The 22,478-nt window shown below is 35.6% G+C and overlaps 1 protein-coding gene across 3 annotated transcripts in view; it reads right to left on the bottom strand.

Annotated features, from left to right (window-relative positions):
• The window catches only part of tox2 (TOX high mobility group box family member 2), a 134,528-nt gene extending 113,004 nt beyond the window's left edge, over window positions 1-21,524 (bottom strand). For all 3 annotated transcript variants that reach the window (XM_077603000.1, XM_077602999.1, XM_077603001.1), the window contains exons 1-3: window positions 21,422-21,524; window positions 13,262-13,396; window positions 10,953-11,045 (exon numbers count right to left, since the gene is read on the bottom strand). The gene's annotated coding sequence lies outside the window, so the exon portion shown is untranslated. The remainder of the gene's footprint in view (window positions 1-10,952; window positions 11,046-13,261; window positions 13,397-21,421) is intronic.
• Window positions 21,525-22,478: the final 954 nt, after the last annotated feature.

Here is a 22,478-nt window from a genome sequence, read left to right as displayed (position 1 = left end):
GGAGGAAAATTCCGAGCAAATATTTGCCTTGAGATAGGAGGAAAATTCCGGGCAAATATTTGCCTTGAGATAAGAGACAATTTTGAGATAGGAGGAAAATTCCGAGCAAATATTTGCCTTGAGATAAGAGACAATTTTGAGATAGGATGGAAAATTCCAAGCAAATATTTGCCTTGAAATACGAGACAAATTTGAGATAAGAGGAAAATTCCGAGCAAATATTTGCTTTGAGATACGAGACAAATTTTGAGATAGGAGGAAAATTCCGAGCAAATATTTGCCTTGAGATACAAGACAAATTTGAGATAGGAGGAAAATTCCAAGCAAATATTTGCCTTGAGATAAGAGACAATTTTGAGATAGGATGGAAAATTCCAAGCAAATATTTGCCTTGAAATACGAGACAAATTTGAGATAAGAGGAAAATTCCGAACAAATATTTGCTTTGAGATACGAGACAAATTTTGAGATAGGAGGAAAATTCCGAGCAAATATTTGCCTTGAGATACAAGACAAATTTGAGATAGGAGGAAAATTCCAAGCAAATATTTGCCTTGAGATACGAAACACATTTTGAGATAGGAGGAAAATTCCGAGCAAATATTTGCCTTGAGATAAGAGACAAATTTGACATAGGACAATTCCGAGCAAATATTTGCCTTGAAATACGAGACAAATTTGAGATCTGTACTGAGTAATGTCACATTTTAGTATTAAAAATCATAACCACTAGATAGCTATTTGTTATTTTGTAAGTAGTTGGTGAATTAAAAAATTATGGAGAAAGTCGATTTGACATACAAGTAAATTGACATACGAGCTCGGTCCCGGAACGCATTAAGCTCGTATTTCAAGGTATTACTGTACACTCTTTCTGTTTAAAGCAAAAATCCTATATTTTCATACATTTCTACTGTTTACCATGTCAACTTGCCATAAAGGTATTTTATTTAGAACGCACTATGCGAAATATTTAGTGCTTAGACAATGATTGATGGAAGTGGAAAAGGACACTACAAAAAAGTAGGCCTATCAAGAACTTCCCAGTCTCCAATTACAGCTAAACAGTGGTACAAAATCCGCAATTATATCGTGGGTAAGCGTGCTTTGTGCGTACGTGCATAAGTCTATTTCAGGCATTACAAAGAAGTAGACTCTCTGCTTCTTGGTAACCAGAATGGAAAGTCATTAAAACTCCCTTATAGGTCACTTTCGTTTCATTGGTCTGGGCGCAATACCTTTAGCATTTGAATCCACTTTGTCTCTCCCATTTGTCATCGCTCAAAGTTCGGAGTCAAAATAGCAGAAACGCTCGCTTAAGAATAAAACATGTGACCAGCGAGCCAAAGTGCTTTTCATTTAGTTGGCCAGAATCGCTTGGAAACCGAAAAGTGAAAAGTTAAAGACCTTCTGATTGAGCTTTAACAGATATACAAGAGAAATTTGCTTCCAGAAAAAGTGAAAAACAAAGTCCTTCATATATTTATACACATATACAACATTTTAAAAAAAGGCAGAAAGCATTTGATTAGCATATATGGCGCTACAATGACTCACAGCTTTTGAAAAAGAGTCAAAAACTGAATTAATAATGTTTGTTTTCCCTCAGTGATCGTCATTAATGAGTCATCTCATTGCTGTCTACCGTTTCCTGTTTTGCTTTGAAAGATTAACATCTTGATTACCGCTAACCTTTTCCTGCGGTGTCCTAAAAGTCCAGACGTAATAGTCAAGTTAATGAAGTAAAAGCTCCGACCAGCTTCGCAAAACAATAAAGCACTCATATTTTATAAATACGTCCAAGCATTGAACACGGCACACAGTACCCTAACATCTTTATTTCCCATAAGTCATGGGAAAAGCAGGGCCTTATTAAAGTCGCATTAAATAACACTTGCATAACTGCGAATTTGTTACAGACGAGGGGACATGCTAATGATATGTGGGAGGCGACTTAAACAGGATGTACTATTGTCTACACATTGCTCATTGTTGCTTTTTTTGCATTAATAGACACGGCAAATTAAATGGTAAAAGCTTAGTTTATATTGGGAGTCAGCTTAACATATGACAGGTGATAGCGGTAGACGTCCAAAACATCTGGACTGGGGGGCCTGGCAATGGTTCCTTGATGATTACTACATGTGTGTTTTAGCTTGATATCTGGCCTTGTGTTGTGGAATTTGGTATTTTGTGATGACAACGTTTATTTAAAAGGGATTCTAGTTGTCGCACCACCCCCCTGTTTGCGTGCTTTATGTTATGCTTGCATTTGGGTCTAATCCCTTATTCCTCGCCTGCTTTCCTGTCACGTAGCATTTAGTGGCTACGAATAGGTGAGTCGAGCGAATTTGAAAAAGTGATAACTCATGAACTTGATTAAAAGAGTTGCATGCTCAAGTTTGTGGACCAGAATTAACTTTTGGGGTAAACAAGGCCTTTAAAATATCATATTGATAACCAGGCAGTCCAGCTCAGTTGGTTAGAGCGAAAATATGTTTTCAATGGTACCTGGACATACGAGTGGCCCAACATACGAGCAATTTGAGATACGCGTAAAATTTCGGGCTAATATTTATCTTGAGATACGAGACAAATTTTGATATAGCGAACTCGAGAGGCTGCTCATAAGAACATCATGGCCACTGTCTTTCTGGTCCCAACTCCCTCTTTGTAATGTCTCTGCGAGCACTGGGCGGGGCGTTGCATTTTTCAGTGTTTTTTTTCCTGTTAGTCAGTGCAAATGGCATATATACTATTTCATGTTGGCAAGTTGTTGTGCGTTATCCTGTTGTGAGGACATTTGTGTGCATTATTTTGGGAATATTTTGAAGGGAAGACAAACTCAAACAACCCTCGATATTGACTGAAAGTCAAGGTGGAGGCGGGGCAAAAAGAGCCAACCCGGGAGAAGAAAGGTATCAAAATGTCAAACTAAATTAGAATTAAGTTTAGTGTTAGGTTCGATTAAACTTATTTTTGAGTGTGTCTGCATCGTAATGCAAGTTCATTTAAATGTGTTTATGTTATGTTATGAGCACGTTGCCATGCAAAAAGTCACCCCTCTCTCTCAAATTAATTTGTTTGTAGTTCATTTCAATGGGAAACGTTCGTTCGAGTTACGAGAAAATCGACAAATGAGCTCAGTCCGGGAACGCATTAAGCTCGTATCTCGAGGTACCACTGTATTTCAGAATATTACCTTTACATGGTGAACTTGTTTTTCGCTTTCCATTAACATTTGGATATTTAACTGCAATGCGTCCGTTCAAATTTCCATTTCAGGCGCCTTTTTATTTTCAAGTGTCATTACACTAAGCACGACATGCCCCGTAAACACATGAGTTTTCGTTTTTTGTTTAAGATTAAATGCAGCAAGCAATGCAGGCAAGCAGTCCTGCTCAGTAGTGAACCTTCCCCAACCTTTTCTAGTTGCTGACCTCCCATAATGACACTATGTTGCCTCTTGTTCCGCCGTACAATGGCCTATTCAAACAAGTACCCGCCCTCCTCCGTTGACCCCTCGTCGCTTTGCTGTCAATGAGCTGCTTTGCCGCCAACAATACGCAAGTCTGATTAGATCACGACCATGCGCAAGACTACTAATAAAGTCATTTCTACCGCTCTGGGAAAACGCTTGGAAAATTTCACCAGCTCCAAGGGCACTAGCGTCCATTTCTAAAGCCAAATAAACCATCGTCTTCATCATTCTCTCATTGGCCGACCTACTTGCATGAGAAAGAAAATGGGGGGTTGGAGGAAGAGCCGAAAATTGGAGGGTGGTGAACGCCCTTCTACTGGATTTAAGTCTATGGCATTTCATTTCCAGAGCAGAGGCAGCTTCATCTCCTTTCAGAGCCACCTAATTGATTAATGTTTCCATCTCATTGTGAGGGAGTTGGGGGTGGGGGCAGCTTAACTGGAGTCCTTTCTCATCCCCCCCCCCATTGCCCACGACTTAAAAAGAGAACACGCAGAGAAAGACGTGACAGAATGGAAGACGGGCTTGAAAATGAAAGAAAGTCCACCATGGCGGTAAATTGAATGAATCAGCTGAAGAAGGTCGCGAGATCATTCAAATAAAAACAAGAGTGATGAAATCATTTTTTTAGAGGCGCGTACACACATTCCAAATTGGAAATGGTAAATGTCGGGAACATTTTAACCCTTTGTGTGGTGGTTATTTGATGGCGCTAGGTGTCCAATCCATTCAATCCGATCAATTATTGAAAGATTAGCGTCCAGCCAGTCTTCCCGGGTTAAATGAATTGGACTTGTTTGTTGCCAATGGCAAAAAATAATAACAAGAAACACATTAACTTTAAAGTGTTATAGGGGTGATAACCAGATATATTATAGATATGTTTGCATTTATCATTTAATATTAGTTTAGTTGTATTCATTTTGTTTTTATCGACAATTTCTTTATTTATAGTTTTAATTATTCATTACAAAAGTAAATCAGATATTTACGATTAATACTCAAAACATATGTGGATATTTTGTGGCCTAAATGAGCCAAAATATGATTTCCACGCATGTTTTTGTAAGTACCAAAAATAAAGACTCACCCAGAAACAATTAGAGAATTTGAGCATATTCTTTTCTTTGTGATCAAAATTAGCAAATACCAAGATTAGCAATAATCCCATCAATCTTGGAGTTTGGCATGTGGCTGCATTGTGTTATTCTGATTGCTGTTATGTACAAGTTAAAAGGAATAACTCAATGTGGGCGTGGTCATGACCAAAATCTGACTTTGGTTTGTATGCCATAAACTACATGTGTCAAAGTGGAGGCCCAGGGGCCAAATCTGGCCCGCCGCATCATTTTGTGTGGCCCAGGAAAGTAAATCATGAGTGCCGACTTTCTGTTTTAGTATCAAATTAAAATGAAGAGCATAGATGTATATTAAATTTCCTGATTTTCCCTATTTTAAATCAATAATTGTATTTTTTTATCAATTATTTTCTGTGTTTTGAGTTCAAAAATTTAAAAAAAATCTAAAAAATATATAAAAAGCTAAAATAAACATTGTTTTAGATCTATAAAAAAACTTAATATTCAGGGCTTTTAATCCAGTTCTTTTAATCCATTTATATATATAAAAAATCTAAATATTATATCTAAAATGGTCCGGCCCACGTGAAATTAAGTTGACATTAACCATATACTGACGAGAAAATGCTTTAATTCTGAATTTGCTATATTCGTGTTCCAAAATGTTCCCAACTTAACCTAGTCCTTCCATTGATAGTCTTTTTTGTGGCGGAATCGTAAATGTTAAAAGAGCAAAGCAGATCTGTCCAAACTGGTCCACAAATACACTCAAAATCGACGGTCTTGTTTTCTTTCATTGTATTTGCATGTTTGTTTTCAAGTGTAATGGAAACATTTACGTGTGGAATCGGGAGCCGGTATCGTTTCCAATTGCAAAAACAGTTGCGACCTTTATCCGACATGCTGGATTAAATAGAAAAGGTCAGCTGCATGGTAAAGGTGGTAGTAGCATGGTTGGGGGAGGGGGCAAACGTTTTGAGGCCTGGTACAGAAATCCTGGCGCTTCTATCAGGCACAGTTACTAAGCTTTCCACAAACTGACATAGACTGACAAATTTATGTCGGACGAGATAACATATATGGAACACAACTCATATGTAGTTGTAGCTAAAATGATGACAATTTAAAAAAAAATAACTATTTGTAAGGATAAGCGGAACACAAAATGAATGAAAGAAACACCAGTAAGTCTACTATTCTTTTTGCTTCCTCCCTAATCGCAAAACTCTCAAAAATAAACATTTATACTTTATACTGTTTTTTTCCAGTACTTAACAGTACAAACTAGTGATTATTTCTGTTCCTTTGTCACTTTTTTAATGATTATTATTTTTACATTCTCCTAGGGTGTTCTTTCATTTATCACAAGCAACTCACATTTTTTTTCCATGTACATTTTTGGAAGCCATCTACAAAATTGTGAGCATTTAAAGTTGTTTTTCGAAAGTAGGTAGTGGCTCCTCCCCCCTATCTGTCATCGCCCTATGAATGCGAGTGTGAAGTGTTGACAAATGAGTCAATGCACTATTTACTTTTTAGCCTTGCACTATACACACACACACTTGTTCATAGATTTCTTGCTCTATAGTAAACACATTTAATCCCTGTTTTTATCTCATAAGGCATTTGCACAAATATTAGCATACTGAAATTTCAAAATGATAAATGGCATGGCTGGATAGTATATATTTAATTGTTTTTGTGTTGCATGATTCCCCTTTACTGTCTGGTAACTTGCAATTAAAGGCAACACAGGCACCAATAAGTTCACAATAAACTAATCAGGTTTAGGGCAAAAAAAATCTACATTTGGCCTCTGGAAATTGAGTTAAATCAGAAATTTGAAAAATCTGAAAAAAAGACTTACCGTATTTTCTCGCATATAAGCCGCATCTGTGTATAAGCCGCACCATTAAAATTGTCTTAAATCGTTGAAACGCCTCGTGATTCACAATTTTCACCTCCATATTCATGGTTTTAATCGGGAGTACAAATGTGTTACTTTGAAGGGAAAATCTTAAGAAAAATTATTGCTCGTAGTATTTTGGATACTGTATAAATCAATTGCTTGATTACACATTCGAGCAATGGCAGGCACAAGTACTTATTCGAGTATAACCCACAAAGTTTTGTACCAAAAAACTGAAGTAAAGTTTGGGTGCGCGTTATACACAAATCCAGGTGAAACACTGCCCCCCGCCGGTGAAAAAGTCCCCTTGACAGCTCTATTGGCCGATGCTCACAAGAATTCAAGAAGAATGGAATCAATTGTTTGGTGAGTCTGATGATGATGAATCAGACTTAGAAAATGTTAAAATATTATCATGATGAATTAGACTTTAAGGATCTAAAATTGCAAATTCTATTTAAAAATTGTGTTCATACTGGTAGTTAGTTTTACCAGGTTTTCGTACCATATGTTGTGAATAAATGTTTTGTCATGGCAACATGTCCAGCAATTTACCAACGCAATCCTTGGTGTGAGCTGAGAAAAAGTGGAAAAAAAATGCATACCAATTTTTAGTCACCAATTATGGGTGCGCGTTATAGTCAAATCAATACAGTGAGTTTTTTCACGTGTTATGCAAGATATGTTTTTTTCCTGAATTCCATTCATAGACGTCAAAATAAATTTTGTTTAGCATTTTATCTATTTATAAATAAATGACCGTATCGGCCGCATTGTCTTACATTACGACATTTTGTCTGTCACCTTGCAGTTTCGTGCACGTCAAGTCTAATTTATGCGCATATAAGCCGCACCCTCAATTCAGTCATCATTTTTTGGGCAACAAATGCGGCGTATATGCGAGATAATACGGTAAGTGATTATTCCAAAATGCGGCTATGTGCTTCTGCACTTTCTGCGATTTTTGCTTGCTAATTATTCATATTTCCAACCTCTCCTATTGCCTGCTTGATCCCCCATAGAGAGCAATTTTCATCAGCGCAAATGACACATCTTGGATTTGAAGATAAGCGGGAACAAAGGCTCGTCGCGTTTGATCGCCGTCTTGTAACGTTGCATAAGCCACTCTCCACTCATGACACACTTAAACAAGCAATGTGCTTATGTAACCGCTCCATAATGCAGCTTTAGTAACCAAAGCAAATAAAGGAATCTACTCGTCAAGCAAAAATAACCCCCCAAAAAAACAACAACACAAATTCCTGCCTTTGTTTGGTGGGCGCGATGATACGTATTTAAATGAAAAAAAAATCAGAAAGGTGAGGCTGTAAAGAGCTTCCTCTTCTGCTGGTGAGTCACAGGAAGTGGAAAAGTGAATAATGAGTGCTGCATAAACACAAGGCATGCACGAGCACATGCACGCACATAGTTGCTTGGGATGCTTATTATGTGTGTGTGTGTGTGTGTATGTTATATCGGGTGTGGTCGTACTGAGATGTGAAAGTCATTTTGCGCTTTTTCCGTTTATAAATTCAGACAAGCAGCAAAGCCTTTTACGGGGGTCATTAATATTTGACAGGCAACATGGCTTTTTTTTTTTTAAATCGCAGTAAGATTTTTTTTTTAATGACTTTCCTACGCTGCACATGTAAAGCCTTGTGTCGCAACGTATTACAGGCTTTTGCTTTTATCTCCACTACTTTACTTCCCTGTTTTATTGCTAGCCTGAGATCCACAATGAGGATTTAGGATGCACCATTTGCTGGAATTTGAGTATTTTTTTGGATCAAACTCAACAAAGTTTTGATTGTCAGATGTGAGGTGATGCAAACAATTATCTATGGAGGGTGTTGAACCACATCTGTCATAAATGGTAAACTTGTTGAATACATATTTCCTTTCATTCAAATCCAACGATGTAATGGACCGATTTTTTAAAAAAGATTATACTGAAGTTTCTTTCCAAAGATGTAATGGACCGATTTTTCTTAAAAGATTATACTGAAGTTTCTTTCCAAATCAGCTCAGAAAATGATCAGCCTATCACGATAAACCTGTGTAACATCTACAATTGTACATGCCAAACAATGATTCAGTTTTGGTTTTCTAAACTGAGAAAAAGGCATTTTGCCGGCTGTACCTGAAAGATTATCGTTGATACGTAGTATGTTTAGTGTATACCGTATTTTTTTGTATAGTCGCACCTGAGTATAAGTCACACCTGAGTATAAGTCGCACCTGAGTATAAGTTGCACCTGAGTATAGGTCGCACCGGAGTATAGGTCGCACCGGAGTATAGGTTGCACTTGAGTATAAGTCGCACCAGCCAAAAAAATACGTAATTAAGAAGGAAAAAAAAAACATATATAAGTCGCACTGGAGTATAAGTCGCATTTTTGGGGGTAAATTTATTTGATAAAATCCAACACTAAAAACATACGTCTTCTTGAAAGGCAATTTCACATTAAAATAAAATAGAGAACAACAGGCTGAATAAGTGCACTGTATACTAACTAAGCCCACATTTGAAAAGTCAGTGAAGACACACGTATCAAATACTATGTATTCCATGTACTTTATAACGGCTGGATTTGATGTACTTGACAGTCATTTTTTTAAACATTTTACTATTTGATATCTAATTTAAAAAAGATGGGTACTGGCTTTCACTTTACAAAGACTTAAAAGAACGTTGCAAGCATACCATTCGGGAGGTTCTGCATCACACGAAAAGCTAACGAAGCAAACCAAAAACTGAATGATTTTAGACTTCCCAAAGGAAAACGTGAAGGAAGTAACAGCTAGAAACACATTTTATGAGGATAAAAAAATACAAAATGTTGGCATTGTTTATGATAGTAAGATTTAGATAGTCCACAAAAATCTATTGTTTCAAAATAAACGTGCAAAGCATTTTGAAGATCCTGAAACAAGGTCCTATGGGAGTAAAAGTGTATGACTCAAACCCTAGCGACCATGCACTCACTTCACCTGCTAGAGTAAACACTGATTTTGATGTCAAAACCAAATGATTTTGATGAAACAAACACAGATTAACCTCCTATGACCTGGCGTCCACGTGTGAACATCACATTTTTGGTTCTCAAAGACTACATTGTTAAATTTTGGACTACAACTTATGATGTGGACACGATTTTTCTCCGAAACTACATCATGTAAAAAGATAATTCTGTTTTTACACTCATTCATTTGAAGCCCAATTATAGCCTAAATATCAAAGAGAAAATAAAAATGCATGCCTCGCAAGAGTTTGGGTTTTAGGAGATTAAAACATTTACGACATTTGAAAAGAATACAGTGGAGTCCTGGATGCTACGGGCTCGGCTCTTTATATGCCGCAGTGAGCGCAAACCTGGACACTTTGAAATAAACAAATCTGGAAACCTTTGAACCCTTTGTGAGGAAGGTAACGTGAAATATTTATTAGAAATGGTGGTATGCATCATAAATATTCATTTGCTGCAGTGTTTATATGCACTGAAGAAATGTATTGACAGTTCTGGCGCTGCTATGAATAACCAACCCTAGTTGTCAGTAGCGAAATATAATTTTATGAATGAATACATAGACGAATAGTAATATCTACAAATGATATCGAAACATTCAGAATAACAATTTGCAAATAAAATAATTTGGGGCGTTTTTGTGGCTCAAATTTCAAATATTTGTATTTTTACTCAATACCAAATAAATTACAATATTTGTGAATACCAATTTGCAAATAAAATAATTTTGGGCTTTTTTGTGGCTCAAATTGCAAATATTTCTATTTTTACTCGATACCAAATAAATTACAATATTTGTGAATAACAATTTGCAAATAAAAATAATTTGGGGCTTTTTTTCTGCCTCAAATAGCAAATATTTAAATTTGACCCAATACCAAATAAATTACAATATTTGTGAATAACAATTTGCAAATAAAATAATTTTGGGCTTTTTTTGTGGCTCAAATTGCAAATATTTCTATTTTTACTCAATACCAAATAAATTACAATATTTGTGATAAGCATTTGCAAATAAAATAATTTGGGGCTTTTTTTTCTGGCTCAAATTGCAAATATTTATATTTTTACTCAATACCAAATAAATTACAATATTTGTGAATAACAATTTGCAAAAAAATAATTCTGGGCTTTTTTGTGGCTTATATAAAAACATTTAAATTTTACTCAATACCAAATAAATTACAATATTTGTGTAGCAGTTAAAAAAACATATTCATCATTCCAGTCTAATTAACGCTGAAGTAATTATCTTGATTTTTAAAAGGTCAACATGATTCCTATTTTATTTCTATAGTTACGATTATGATTGCTTCTTTTCTTGAATTTACACAAAAAAACATATTTGGTTAGTTTTCTCCAAACTGCGCTTCATTCATTCTCTTGCAGCATTTTTTGAAAAAGACTTAAGTTCACCACGGCTGCATCGGAGTCTGAAAATATTTATTTTTTCCTACCTTTCAGTCAGTGGAAAATGGATTATCATTCACTTCCTCCGCGACCTACTCCAACAGGTCGACGATGGCAGTTTTCAGCGTGGGATTACAGCCCTATTGAAAAGAGGAGTAACATGATTGACAGCTTTTCTTCCTTATTTCAAGCTTCACATTCTGCATTCCTTTGAGCGATTTTAGCACTTGGTGGCCATCTTTTTTTTTTACACTTCCTACATCTAACACTCTCAAAATGTCCATAAACTCAAAAGAAAGGACACACTATATAGAACAAGGTATTAGACAGTACACTAGTGCATCGGTGTGCGAAAAATTATTGATCTTTTGTGCCTACTGACAGATCAAGGCAGCTAGGAATTATTCGATTGTGAGGAAAAAAATAAAAACCAATGTCTTTTATATGGTTATTCACGAGACGAGAGCTTTAGTTTTCGTCGACAAAGGGATTATTGTCTCGTATTGTATCAACCGCCGCTTGTTAAAAAAAAGCCAGTCTTCTTGATAAAGTGAAACTTGGCAGAATGGAGCCCTAATTTGCGAGATGACTAGTTTGTGTGGGCGATCGAAAAAGCCTCTCAAGTAAATTGTTCGATAAAAGTGGCTCATTTGGTACATAGCCTCTTTTTTTTGGAGGGGTGAGGGTACAACACCGCTAAGTAAGAATGTTTAATAAAACTAAAAGAAGACACGAAATGGTGAGGCTGATACAATCGATGCTCATTCTTAAAACAAGATCGAAAATTCCAAGAGAGCAATAGAAAAAAAAACATCACTGCACTCTGGTTATAAATACAGTGGTACCTTGAGATACGAGCTTAATTCGTTCCGGGACTGAGCTCGTATGTCGATTTTCTCGAAACTCATGAATGTTTCCCATTGAAATGAACTAAAAACAAATGAATTCGTTCCAACCCTCTGAAAAAACACCCAAAACAGGATATTGGATTGGAAAAACATTTTTATTTGTTCTAATTGGCCATCTATTAACAAAGTAACAAATAACTAGTGGTTAAATAGTACTAAAATCAGACTTTTTGCACGGCAATGCGCTCGTAACATAACAAACAAATTTAAATGAACTTGGATTACGATGCAGACATTCAAAAATAAGTTTAATCTAACCTTACACTAAACTTAATTCTAATTTTGTTTGAAATGTTGATACCTTTCTTCCCCCGGGTTGGCTCTATTTGCCCCGCCTCCACACTGACTTTCAGATGCAACCTATCGAGGGTTGTTTGCTTTTGTCTTCCCTTCAAAATATTCCAAAAATGCACACAAATGTCCTCACAATAGGATAACGCATGACCACTTGCCAATGAGTAGTATATACTCCTCTCGTATTAGCGAGCAAGCTCCGCCATTCGCACTGACTAACGGGGGGAAAAAACACAACGCTCCGCCCAGTGCTCGTAGAGACATTACACGAGGGAGTTGCGACCAGAAAGACAGTTCCCATGATGTTCTTATGAGCGGCCTTTCGCGTCCACTGTATGCTCGTATATCAAAATTTGTCTCGTATCTCAAGATAAATATTTGCCCGAAAATTTACTCGTATCTCAAATTGCTCGTATATCGGAGCACTCGTATGTCGAGGTACCACTGTACTCAAAAAATAGCTCTCCTCTCAGAATTTCAAAATACATCCCTAAAGAAAAGTATTCCGATACTCGTACTGCCTCCAAAGCTGGCAGTTTGTACGTGGACGGAAGCACCAGGTCTTTCTAAGTAACGCTTTCCAAGTCGTCCCGAAAAGAGTCTTGTGGACATGAGCTGGACAGGACAAAACAAGACAATCCTGAAATAAAGTGCTTGTGACAAGATGGTTGCTTTCCCCCCTCTGCTGTGACAGTTCATTCAGGATGAGGAAAAAAAGCGTCAAAATTGCTTAGCTGTGCTTGAGCGGCCATCATTACAGAGCCCCAGGCAACAAGGCATTGGATTACCAATAGCACTACCACAAACTTTTTTTAAAGATGCTATTAGTACTTCTTAAAACGTGCTCTAATTGTCACAGGATGACATTTGAAGGGTCGTGAACACTGACATTTGAGGTCGGCCTGCCGCAACATTTGGTCTTCGGTTCTTACATCTCTTGCATGTCTTTGTGGTCGTATTGTTTCCTACACGGAGTCTTGCTCACTTCTTGTCCGTGAGACCCGAGAAAGAAAAGGAGAGTCGAGCCTGTCGCGCCAATCAGAATCCACACTAATAGTTTGGTCTTCCATTCTAATAATTACTGCCTAGAAAATCCCATTTTATCGCTTTAATTTTTTCAAATGGCATATTAAGAAGGCACTCTTGATACTTACTTAACATCTGTACTTGCTGTTTTTCAAACTTTTCATGCTTTCAGTTTCAATGACTTGAGTAAAGCATTTTTTTCTTCTCATGTCAAGGATTTGCAAGAATGTGGATATGTTGATCTGCCAATAGTGTTGGCTCATCTGAGACAAAAACAGAAAAACAAAAACAGTCAAACATTGCAATCTTGAGCACAACTTCTAGCTGCTTGAATACATTTTTCCCTTAACAAAACTACACAAAAACAGAATTAACTATATTATGTACAGTGGTCACTATACTAGACATCTAGTCAAAAGTTGACATTTAAGATCTTTAATTCTTTTAAGATCTAGAAATTTCCAGAATACATGATGAAATAAAGTTCTAATCTAATCTAATGCAATCTAATGTAATGTAATGTAATCTAATGCAATGCAATCTAATGCAATGTAATCTAATGCAATGTAATCTAATGCAATGTAATCTAATGCAATGTAATCTAATGCAATGTAATCTAATGCAATGTAATCTAATGCAATGCAATGTAATGCAATGCAATGTAATCTAATGCAATGCAATGTAATGCAATGCAATGTAATCTAATGCAATGTAATCTAATGCAATGTAATCTAATGCAATGTAATCTAATGCAATGTAATCTAATGCAATGTAATCTAATGCAATGTAATCTAATGCAAACTAATCTAATGCAATGTAATCTAATGCAATGTAATCTAATGCAATGTAATATAATGCAATGTATTCTATTGTAATGTAATCTATTGTAATGTAATCTAATGTAATGTAATCTAATGTAATGTAATCTACTGAAATGTAATCTAATGTAATGTAATCTAATGTAATCTAATGTAATGTAATCTAAAGTAATGTAATCTAATGTAATCTAATGTAATGTAATCTAATGTAATGTAATCTAATGTACTCTAATGTGATGAAATCTAATGTGATGTAATCTAATGTAATGTAATGTAATCTAATGTAATCGAATGTAATGTAATCGAATGTAATGTAATCTAATGTAATGTAATCTAATGTAATCTAATCTAATGTAATCTAATCTAATGTAATCTAATGCTTTATAGGGCTGGTGACTATTTTTAGTAAAAAAAACAGGTTGACAATGTTAACAATTTTGTATTTTTATATTACTTTTTAAAAATGATATAAATCTATAAATGAATACAATATTAATACAAATTACATCAGTAAAATTAAATAAAAACAAAATACACATTGGTTCTGACCCCAAGTAACACTGTAACGTTGATTTCTTGTCATAGTATAGTAGTATTTATATTAGTATTTACATGGTGATATTTAGTCCAAGTCATATAAAAAATGGCTTTGAATGCTCATGTTTCAATGCCATAGATGACGCTAGTCGTCTAATCCATTTAGAGTGGTAAGGGCGAATAAGATTTCGTTCTAGACATGTAAGAGTACCAACAACAAAAAAATCATTATCCGTATATGACAAGGTTAACATAAAATAGGAGTTCGTTTTTTTTTTACAAATGTAATCTCACTATCAGCAGGATTTCCAAGAGGAAATGACAATTGTGTATGTGACAACCTGCTGTTTTGACTCTTATTTGCGCACAGTATGCGACTTGTTTAAAATAACGTCTGCTGTGTCGATGATGATAAATGAAAACCATTACATCCACTCATGGGCATGCAGAGCACACATACTCAGAGACCCCCGGCCCCCCCGACACACACAAAAATGCTTGTGTTTGGAGCAAAGAGGTCAGCATATGTGCAGCAACCATAGGGCATGTGTATACTGTACCTTGGTGCATAAATGAGGTGTAGTTTGGAAGTGGTCCAAATCCTATGTTAGTTTGTGTACTTTTCTTAAAGTAACAGGATAGTAGGACAAAGTTCATGATGGTTTGTAGCATAATAAATATGCTGCCTAGCAACAATGTTTGTCAGTAGAAGTCTCAAAAATAAATCAATAGTAGTCAATAGTTTTCGGTGTGTTTCGATAGCTGCTTACTACTTCATGTGTGAATCAGGGTGTCAAAGTCGTGTATCAGTCGATTAAATGGAGGCTAGATAAGGTAGACAGCAACTGAAAAGATGTTTTTTTTTTTTTTTTTTTCATGTTGGCGCCCCAAGTTGTGACAAAGCAAAGACATAGAAAGAAATAGATTTTTTTTCAGTGTATACTTTATCAACTAATACACTAAAACTACCGTGTTTTTTCGCCCATATGTCGTATTAGTCACTCCAAAAAAATGATGGCTGAATCAAGGGTACAGCTTATATGCGCACAAATTAGACATGCACAAAATGCCATAACGCAAACAATGCGGCCGATACGGTCATTTATATCAAGACTACCATCTGGATTTGAGAGCTTAGATGTGCTTACCATATTTTCTCGCATATAAACCGTATTTGTCGTAAAAAAATGATGACTGAATCGAGGGTACGGCTTATATGCGCATAAATTAAGACGACATGCACGAAACTGCAAAGTGACAAAGCCAAAACGCCACAACGCAAGACAATACGGCCGATACGGTAATTTATTTCAAAATAGAGAAAATATAAACAGATAAAACGCTTAACAAAATTTATTTTGACGTTTAGAAATGAAATTCAAGAAAAGAAAAAGTATCCTGCATAAAATGTGAAAAAACTCACTTGTGCCTGCCATTGCTCGCTCAGGGCGCCGCCATCTTACCTAGGAATGACAAACTAAACCACTATGGACACACTTCCTGGTTGTACTGCTCACATGACTTCCTTTTTTTAATTTGTCTACGTGCGGGCAACACCCTTTAGGAATGTGCAATCCAGAAATTGATTCATACAGTATCTCAAAAACACCACGTGCAATGATTTTGCTTAAGCTTTTCCCTTCAAAGTAACACATTTGTACTCCCTATTAAAAACCATGAATATGGAGGTGAAAATTGTGAATCATGGAGCGTCTTATATGAGAGAAATGGTAAAATTCAACAATTTTAAGGCCATTTTAAGGGTGCGGCTTATACACGGATGCGGCTTATATGCGAGAAAATATGTTATTTAATGTATGAAATAAATCACAAATAAATGTAATCTTTGCTACATACTCTACCTTAGCTGGCAAGAGCTTTCAAATGAGTTGACAGTATACTACAGAGTAAACATGTATTTCGAATCTTCCACTGACATTCTCTCTGACAAAATAATTATCTAGGCCGAGTTCAACTTCACTTGTCCGACGCCTTTAGTGAGAAACCAAAACCATGACAACCACTTGTTAGTCAACGCACCAATGTATACAGTAAAAAAACGGCAGAGAAACCCCCCCCACAGATGTTTATAAATTAACAGGAATTTCCATGACAGACAAGGAGAAGCACTTATTTCTAGACATCCGTGCTGGAGCCTCAAATACGGAGAAAAAAAATCTCCCTATAGTACGTAATGAGACCACTCAAGGGTTTTTTAGATCAGGCAGCTCATCTCTATTCAAATAAGGATTTATTGTCCATGCCTACGCACACTATGCACACACATTAGTGTCAGAGCACAGTTAGTTTGCTGTGCACTGATGAGAGGATGTCAGTCAGCCATGCAGTAATGTTCACTGGACTGACCTCACTGATGATCTAACCACAACAGACATCCACTCAGTCCAGCCTGGCCTCAATGGAAACTCCCAGGAAAGTCAGTTGGAAACATGCTAACACTAGCAGCCACCCATGAACATAACATTTAAAAAGTAGTGTAGTACTATTTCATTTAAAAACGACCTAAATGATTCATCAACAGGATTTGAGTGGGTGACGTTTTATCCTGGCAAACTAAAGCTAATGCTAATGGATTTAGCTTATGCATTTTGCTAAAGGGCTTTTTTAGTCTTTGAATGGGGTTAATAACCAGTTTTTATATATGTATAAATTTTAGTGAAAATAAATGTTATGTTGCACACTGGTGAATGGAACACGGTAAAAAAAATGTTTTGTATAATCCTCAAATCCAAACTTCATACTTATACATTCATCTTATGCATTTTGCTAAATGACTTTTTAGTCTTTTAATGGGGTTAATAACCAGTTTTTATATATGTATAATATTTAGTGAAAATAAATGTTATCTTGCACACAGGTGAATGGAACACGGTAAAAAAAATGTTTTGTATAATCCTCAAACCCAAACTTCATACTTATACATTCATCTTATGCATTTTGCTAAAGGACTTTTTAGTCTAACGGTAAAAACGGTACAAAAACGGTACAAAAAATTGTTTTGTATATTCCTCAAATCCAAACTTCATATCTAATCATGCAACCGAAAAAAAATCAACAATAAATTTGGATATGTTTGCTTATACATTAATCTTATGCATTTTGCAAAAGGACTTTTTACTCTTTGAAAGGGGTTCAAAACCAGTTTTTATATATGTATAAAATTTAGTGAAAATAAATTTTATCTTGCACACTGGTGAATGAAACACGATAAATAAATTAGTTTTATATAATCCTCAAATCCAAACTCTTCATATCTAATCATGCAACTGATTTTTTCTTTTTTGTCAACAATAAATCTGGATATAATGTTTGCTTCGTGTGCAAAACAAGCAGTTGGCTGACATTACTTTGATTAGGCACACAAACAATTATGGTAATTTAGTCAAATTATTTATAATTATTATTCTTCCTCTACATGAAATAATTGAATACAATAAAAACAAACTAAGTGATCAAATTAAATACTGTTTTTCTCAGACCTTGCTTGTGTCCATTCCAAAAAGAATATGCTTGTAAACGGATTACGGCGCCGAACTTGAAAGAAAAAGAAACATTCTTGTTATCACCTGCTTATATGATTACATAGGTTAAAGCCCATATATTGTTTTTTTTTGTTTTGTTTACGCGCAGGCGATAAATCTCAGCGGCGACTTGAGTCGCACATGCGTTTGCGGCTCATCAATCACGGAGGCGTAATATTTGTGTTTTTCGTGATGGATGTGGATGGTTGCTTTTTGAACAGTACAATATCTGCAGTGAGGTATGTAAGTTTTAGGTGTGTGCAACGTTTAAAGTGGGATCATAAATCATGGATTTACTGTACTTTAAAGATTGCCCTTGTACTGTAAGTATTTTTTGGGGGGTGTTACTTCTCTCTTATAAAAACTATTTATTTGGACAGGAAATACAATTCAATTAATTCCATTGGCTAAACTGGATCTATGTAGGTCAAGTTAGCCAGAGAAAGGTTGGATTAGTTTACTTCTAATCCCTTTAAGTTGTTTTAAATGTCAACTATACATGGAATTAAAAAAAAAGTTCCATGAAATAAATATTTTTTATTACACCAAATATTGGTGAATATGTCCACAAGATTGTGCCTTTTATTCGGTATTCAACATTTTTTGGGGAATAATATTAATAAAAACAAGTACCGTATTTTGCTGTTTAATACTGCTCAGGTTAAAACTAGTTACTACTGAATAAAGTCTGACTTGGAATTTTAATGAACTTAAGTTTCTATAATTATGCCCCCATGAACACCATACAAATCTTGCCAAAAAAAGCTGAGTTGCCGTTTAATATACCCGGGTATATTAAACGGCAGGGGTATATTAAATGGCGCACAAACGGGATGCTCAAAAAAGCAAAAATCATTTAATATACCCGGGTATATTAAACAGCAAAATACGGTACATCTACTAGTACCATATTTTCTCGCATATAAGCCGCGTCTGTGTATAAGCCGCACCCTTAAAATTGCCTTAAAATAGTTGAAGTTGACAATTTCTCTCGTATAAGCCCCCCGATTCATAATTTTTACCTGTATATTCATGATTTTAATAGGGAGTACAAATGAGTTACTTTGAAGGGAAAATCTTAAGAAAAATCATCGCATGTGGTATTTCTCAGATAATGTATAAATCGATTGCGGGATTGCACATTTCCTAAAGGGTGTTGCCTCCTCATAGACAAATTCAAAAAGGAAGTCACATGGAGTACAACCAGGAAGTGAGTTTTTTCACAATTAATGCATGTTTCATTAATCAACATCAAAATACATTTTTGTCTTGCGTTACGGCGTTTCGTGCTTGCCACCCTGCAGTTTCGTGCATGTCTAGTCTAATTTGTGCGCATATAAGCCGTACCCACGATTCAGTCATCATCATTTTTAGCGACAAATACGGCGTATGTGCGAGAAAATACGGTACAAATATGGATGAAAGCTAATACGGTATGAAGTCACATTTCCTCCCATTCAAAGGATGCAGCAAATATTTGACACCTTTAACTGTTTTGTGCATAAATTCGTCCCATTCTTTTGTTCTGAAGACCTTGAGTATGTGTTTCAATAGCAACATTCAGATTGCTGAATGCTTGGAATGGAGAGGAAGTATAAACATACTGTGTTCGAGCCTCGTCCTCAGAGTGGAACAGAAGCTTTGCTGAATCCGCTTCACACTGGCCTTGAGTCATCTATTGAAAATGCCCCGTAAAGGTTACTCAATTCTCAAGATACCAGTAGACTGATTGTCATGAGGGAGGTAAACCGCACGAGTGATGTCCTCGTCTGCTTTCACACGCTTGCGGTTTAACCTCATTTTGTATCCACGTTAAAGATTCAATGACCAATTGCATTTCTTTTCAGGGCCCGCGACTCACTGGAAGTCACGTGCAAATACATCTAAAATTCTCAATACTTAAAGTTTTTTTAGCATCTAATTTGAAGCATAGAATGGAGAGATAAAAAGGTACTCACTTGGATACTTTAGGCCACATGTGTCAAAGTGGCGGCCCGGGGGCCAAATCTGGCCCACCGCATCATTTTGTGCGGCCCGGGAAAGTAAATCATGAGTGCCGACTTTCTGTTTTAGGATCAAATTAAAATGAAGAGTATATATGTATATTAAATTTCCTGATTGTCCCCCTTTTAAATCAATAATTGTATTTTTTTATCCATTTTTTTCTGTGTTTTTAGTTTAATTTTTTTTTTTTAATCTAAAAATATATTTAAAAAAGCTAAAATAAACATTGTTTTAGATCTATAAAAAAACTGAATATTCAGGGCTTTTAAACCAGTTCTTTTAATCCATTTATAAAAAAAATATCTAATTATTATATCTAAAACTGTCCGGTTGACGTTAAAGCGGCCCGCGAACCAACCCGAGTTTGACACCCTTGCTTTAGGCCTTTTATCGAGACATTGAAACTTGTGTTTGACTTGTCCCAAATTATAATAAATTTAAGACAAATCCTTTGACTAATAAGGACATAACGTTTAACTTCAAATATACTTCTTGTTTACGAATGAAATTGTCACAAAACTATGAATACCAAATTTTAAAAACCAAAATACTACACATTTTATTGAAAACAACAATTTGTTCAATATTGTAGTTGTTTGAATGTGGATAAATGCAGTTGAACTAACCAATTAAAACTGGGTTAATTCGCTTATTAATTGCCAAAATTACTACAGACTCTTGATAATGTAAATGTGGACTTGAATTAATGCCCACTCCAATTATCGAGAACCCTATTCTGGGTTACCGTAGTAACAACAGATGCTTTGTTGCCAGTGAATAAATCAACATGTTTAAAAAGACTAGATTTTAGGCTCAAACGAATGTTATTTTTATTATTTTAATGAATGCAGAAATATAGGTGCAAAGACACACATTTCACTGTGATGTCTTTACTTTAAAGTTTGTTATGGCTCACGACTGTCAAAATAAAGGACAAATATCCAACTGTGTGTGTTGCATTTAAGGAATTTCACAAACCATGTTAAACATTTATCACCCTCCAACGTCAACCATGTCGCATACGCCTCATTAACATTATAAAGGCGAGTTTATGTGCGTGTATGTTTTCTTTGCGAGAGTTTTAACACCACTGGAAAGTATTGTGGCAGGTTTTGTTTTTTTCGTACGACAACTAATGCAGCGTTTTACTCAGAAGTCTTTATCTTTTGTTCTATTGTTAGTCAGAATCATCACCAGAAAGGGGGCGGGTGAGTGTAAAATAAATAAATCTTGACTACATCAAGGTAAAACAAGTGTATTGTTCATTTAATACAATGAATGTCATTGTGCTAAACTTGAAAAAATATAGTCCAATTAAAATGATTATATTTTGTATGATGAGCATATTTAATTAAAGTACTTTCAATGAGATTTAAACACCACTCACCTGGAAATCCATCCAGTACATGTTGCAGGAAAGCAGCCCCAGATAATAACTGACCCTCCTCCATATATCACAGTGGGGACATCGTGCATTTCTCTTACCACTCTGTGTATGCAAAATATGCTGTTATTAAAAGATCCATTCTAAAAAGTGAGGCCTACTCCCTAATAAATATGTTATTTCTTATTTACTAGATGTCTTGCATGAGATCCTGAAGTAAGAACAATAAATACAATGACCCCTAACCCTTTAAAGGCCTTGAAACTTATTTTTGGAAATTAAGCAATCATTCGTGGACAACCTCTGGTTTTAATAAGAGTGCAAATGTGTTACTTTGAAGGGAAAATCTTAAGAAAAATTATCGGACGTGGTATTTATGAGATTCTGTATGAATCGATTGCTGGATTACACATTCTGAAAGGGTGTTGCCTGCACATAGACAAATTCAAAAAGGAAGTCATGTGAGCAGTACAACCAGTAAGTGTCTGTCTGGCGATCTAACAATTATCATATTTTCTCGCATATAAGTCGTACCCATTAAAATTGCCTTAAAATGGTTGAATTTTACCATTTCTTGCGTATAAGCCACCCCATGATTCACAATTTTTACCTCCATATTCACGGTTTTAATAGGGAGTACAAATGTGTTACTTTGAAGGGAAAATCTTAAGAAAAAATAGTGCATGTAGTATTTCTGTATAAATCGATTGCAAATTCCTAAAGATTGTTGCCTGCTTGTAGACAAATTCTAAAAGGAAGTCATGTGAGCAGTACAACCAGGAAGTGTGTCCGTAGCGGTCTAGTTTGTCATTCCTAGGTGAGATGGCGACGCCTTGAGTGAGCAATGGCAGAAACAAGTGAGTTTTTTCACGTTTTATGCAAGATGTTTTTTTAAATTTCATTCATAGACGTCACAATAAAGTTTGTTAAGTGTTTTATCTGTTTATCTTTTCTCTATTTTGAAATAAATGACCATATTGGCCGCATTGTCTTACATTTTGGCGTTTTGTCTTTGTCACCTTGCAGTTTCATGCATGTCAAGTCTAATTTATGCGCATAT

This window comes from Stigmatopora argus, chromosome 6 (assembly GCF_051989625.1).
Source record: "Stigmatopora argus isolate UIUO_Sarg chromosome 6, RoL_Sarg_1.0, whole genome shotgun sequence".
Lineage (NCBI taxonomy): Eukaryota > Metazoa > Chordata > Actinopteri > Syngnathiformes > Syngnathidae > Stigmatopora > Stigmatopora argus.
Note: the sequence above shows the minus strand (reverse complement) of the source record. Positions and strands in the feature narration are given on the sequence as shown.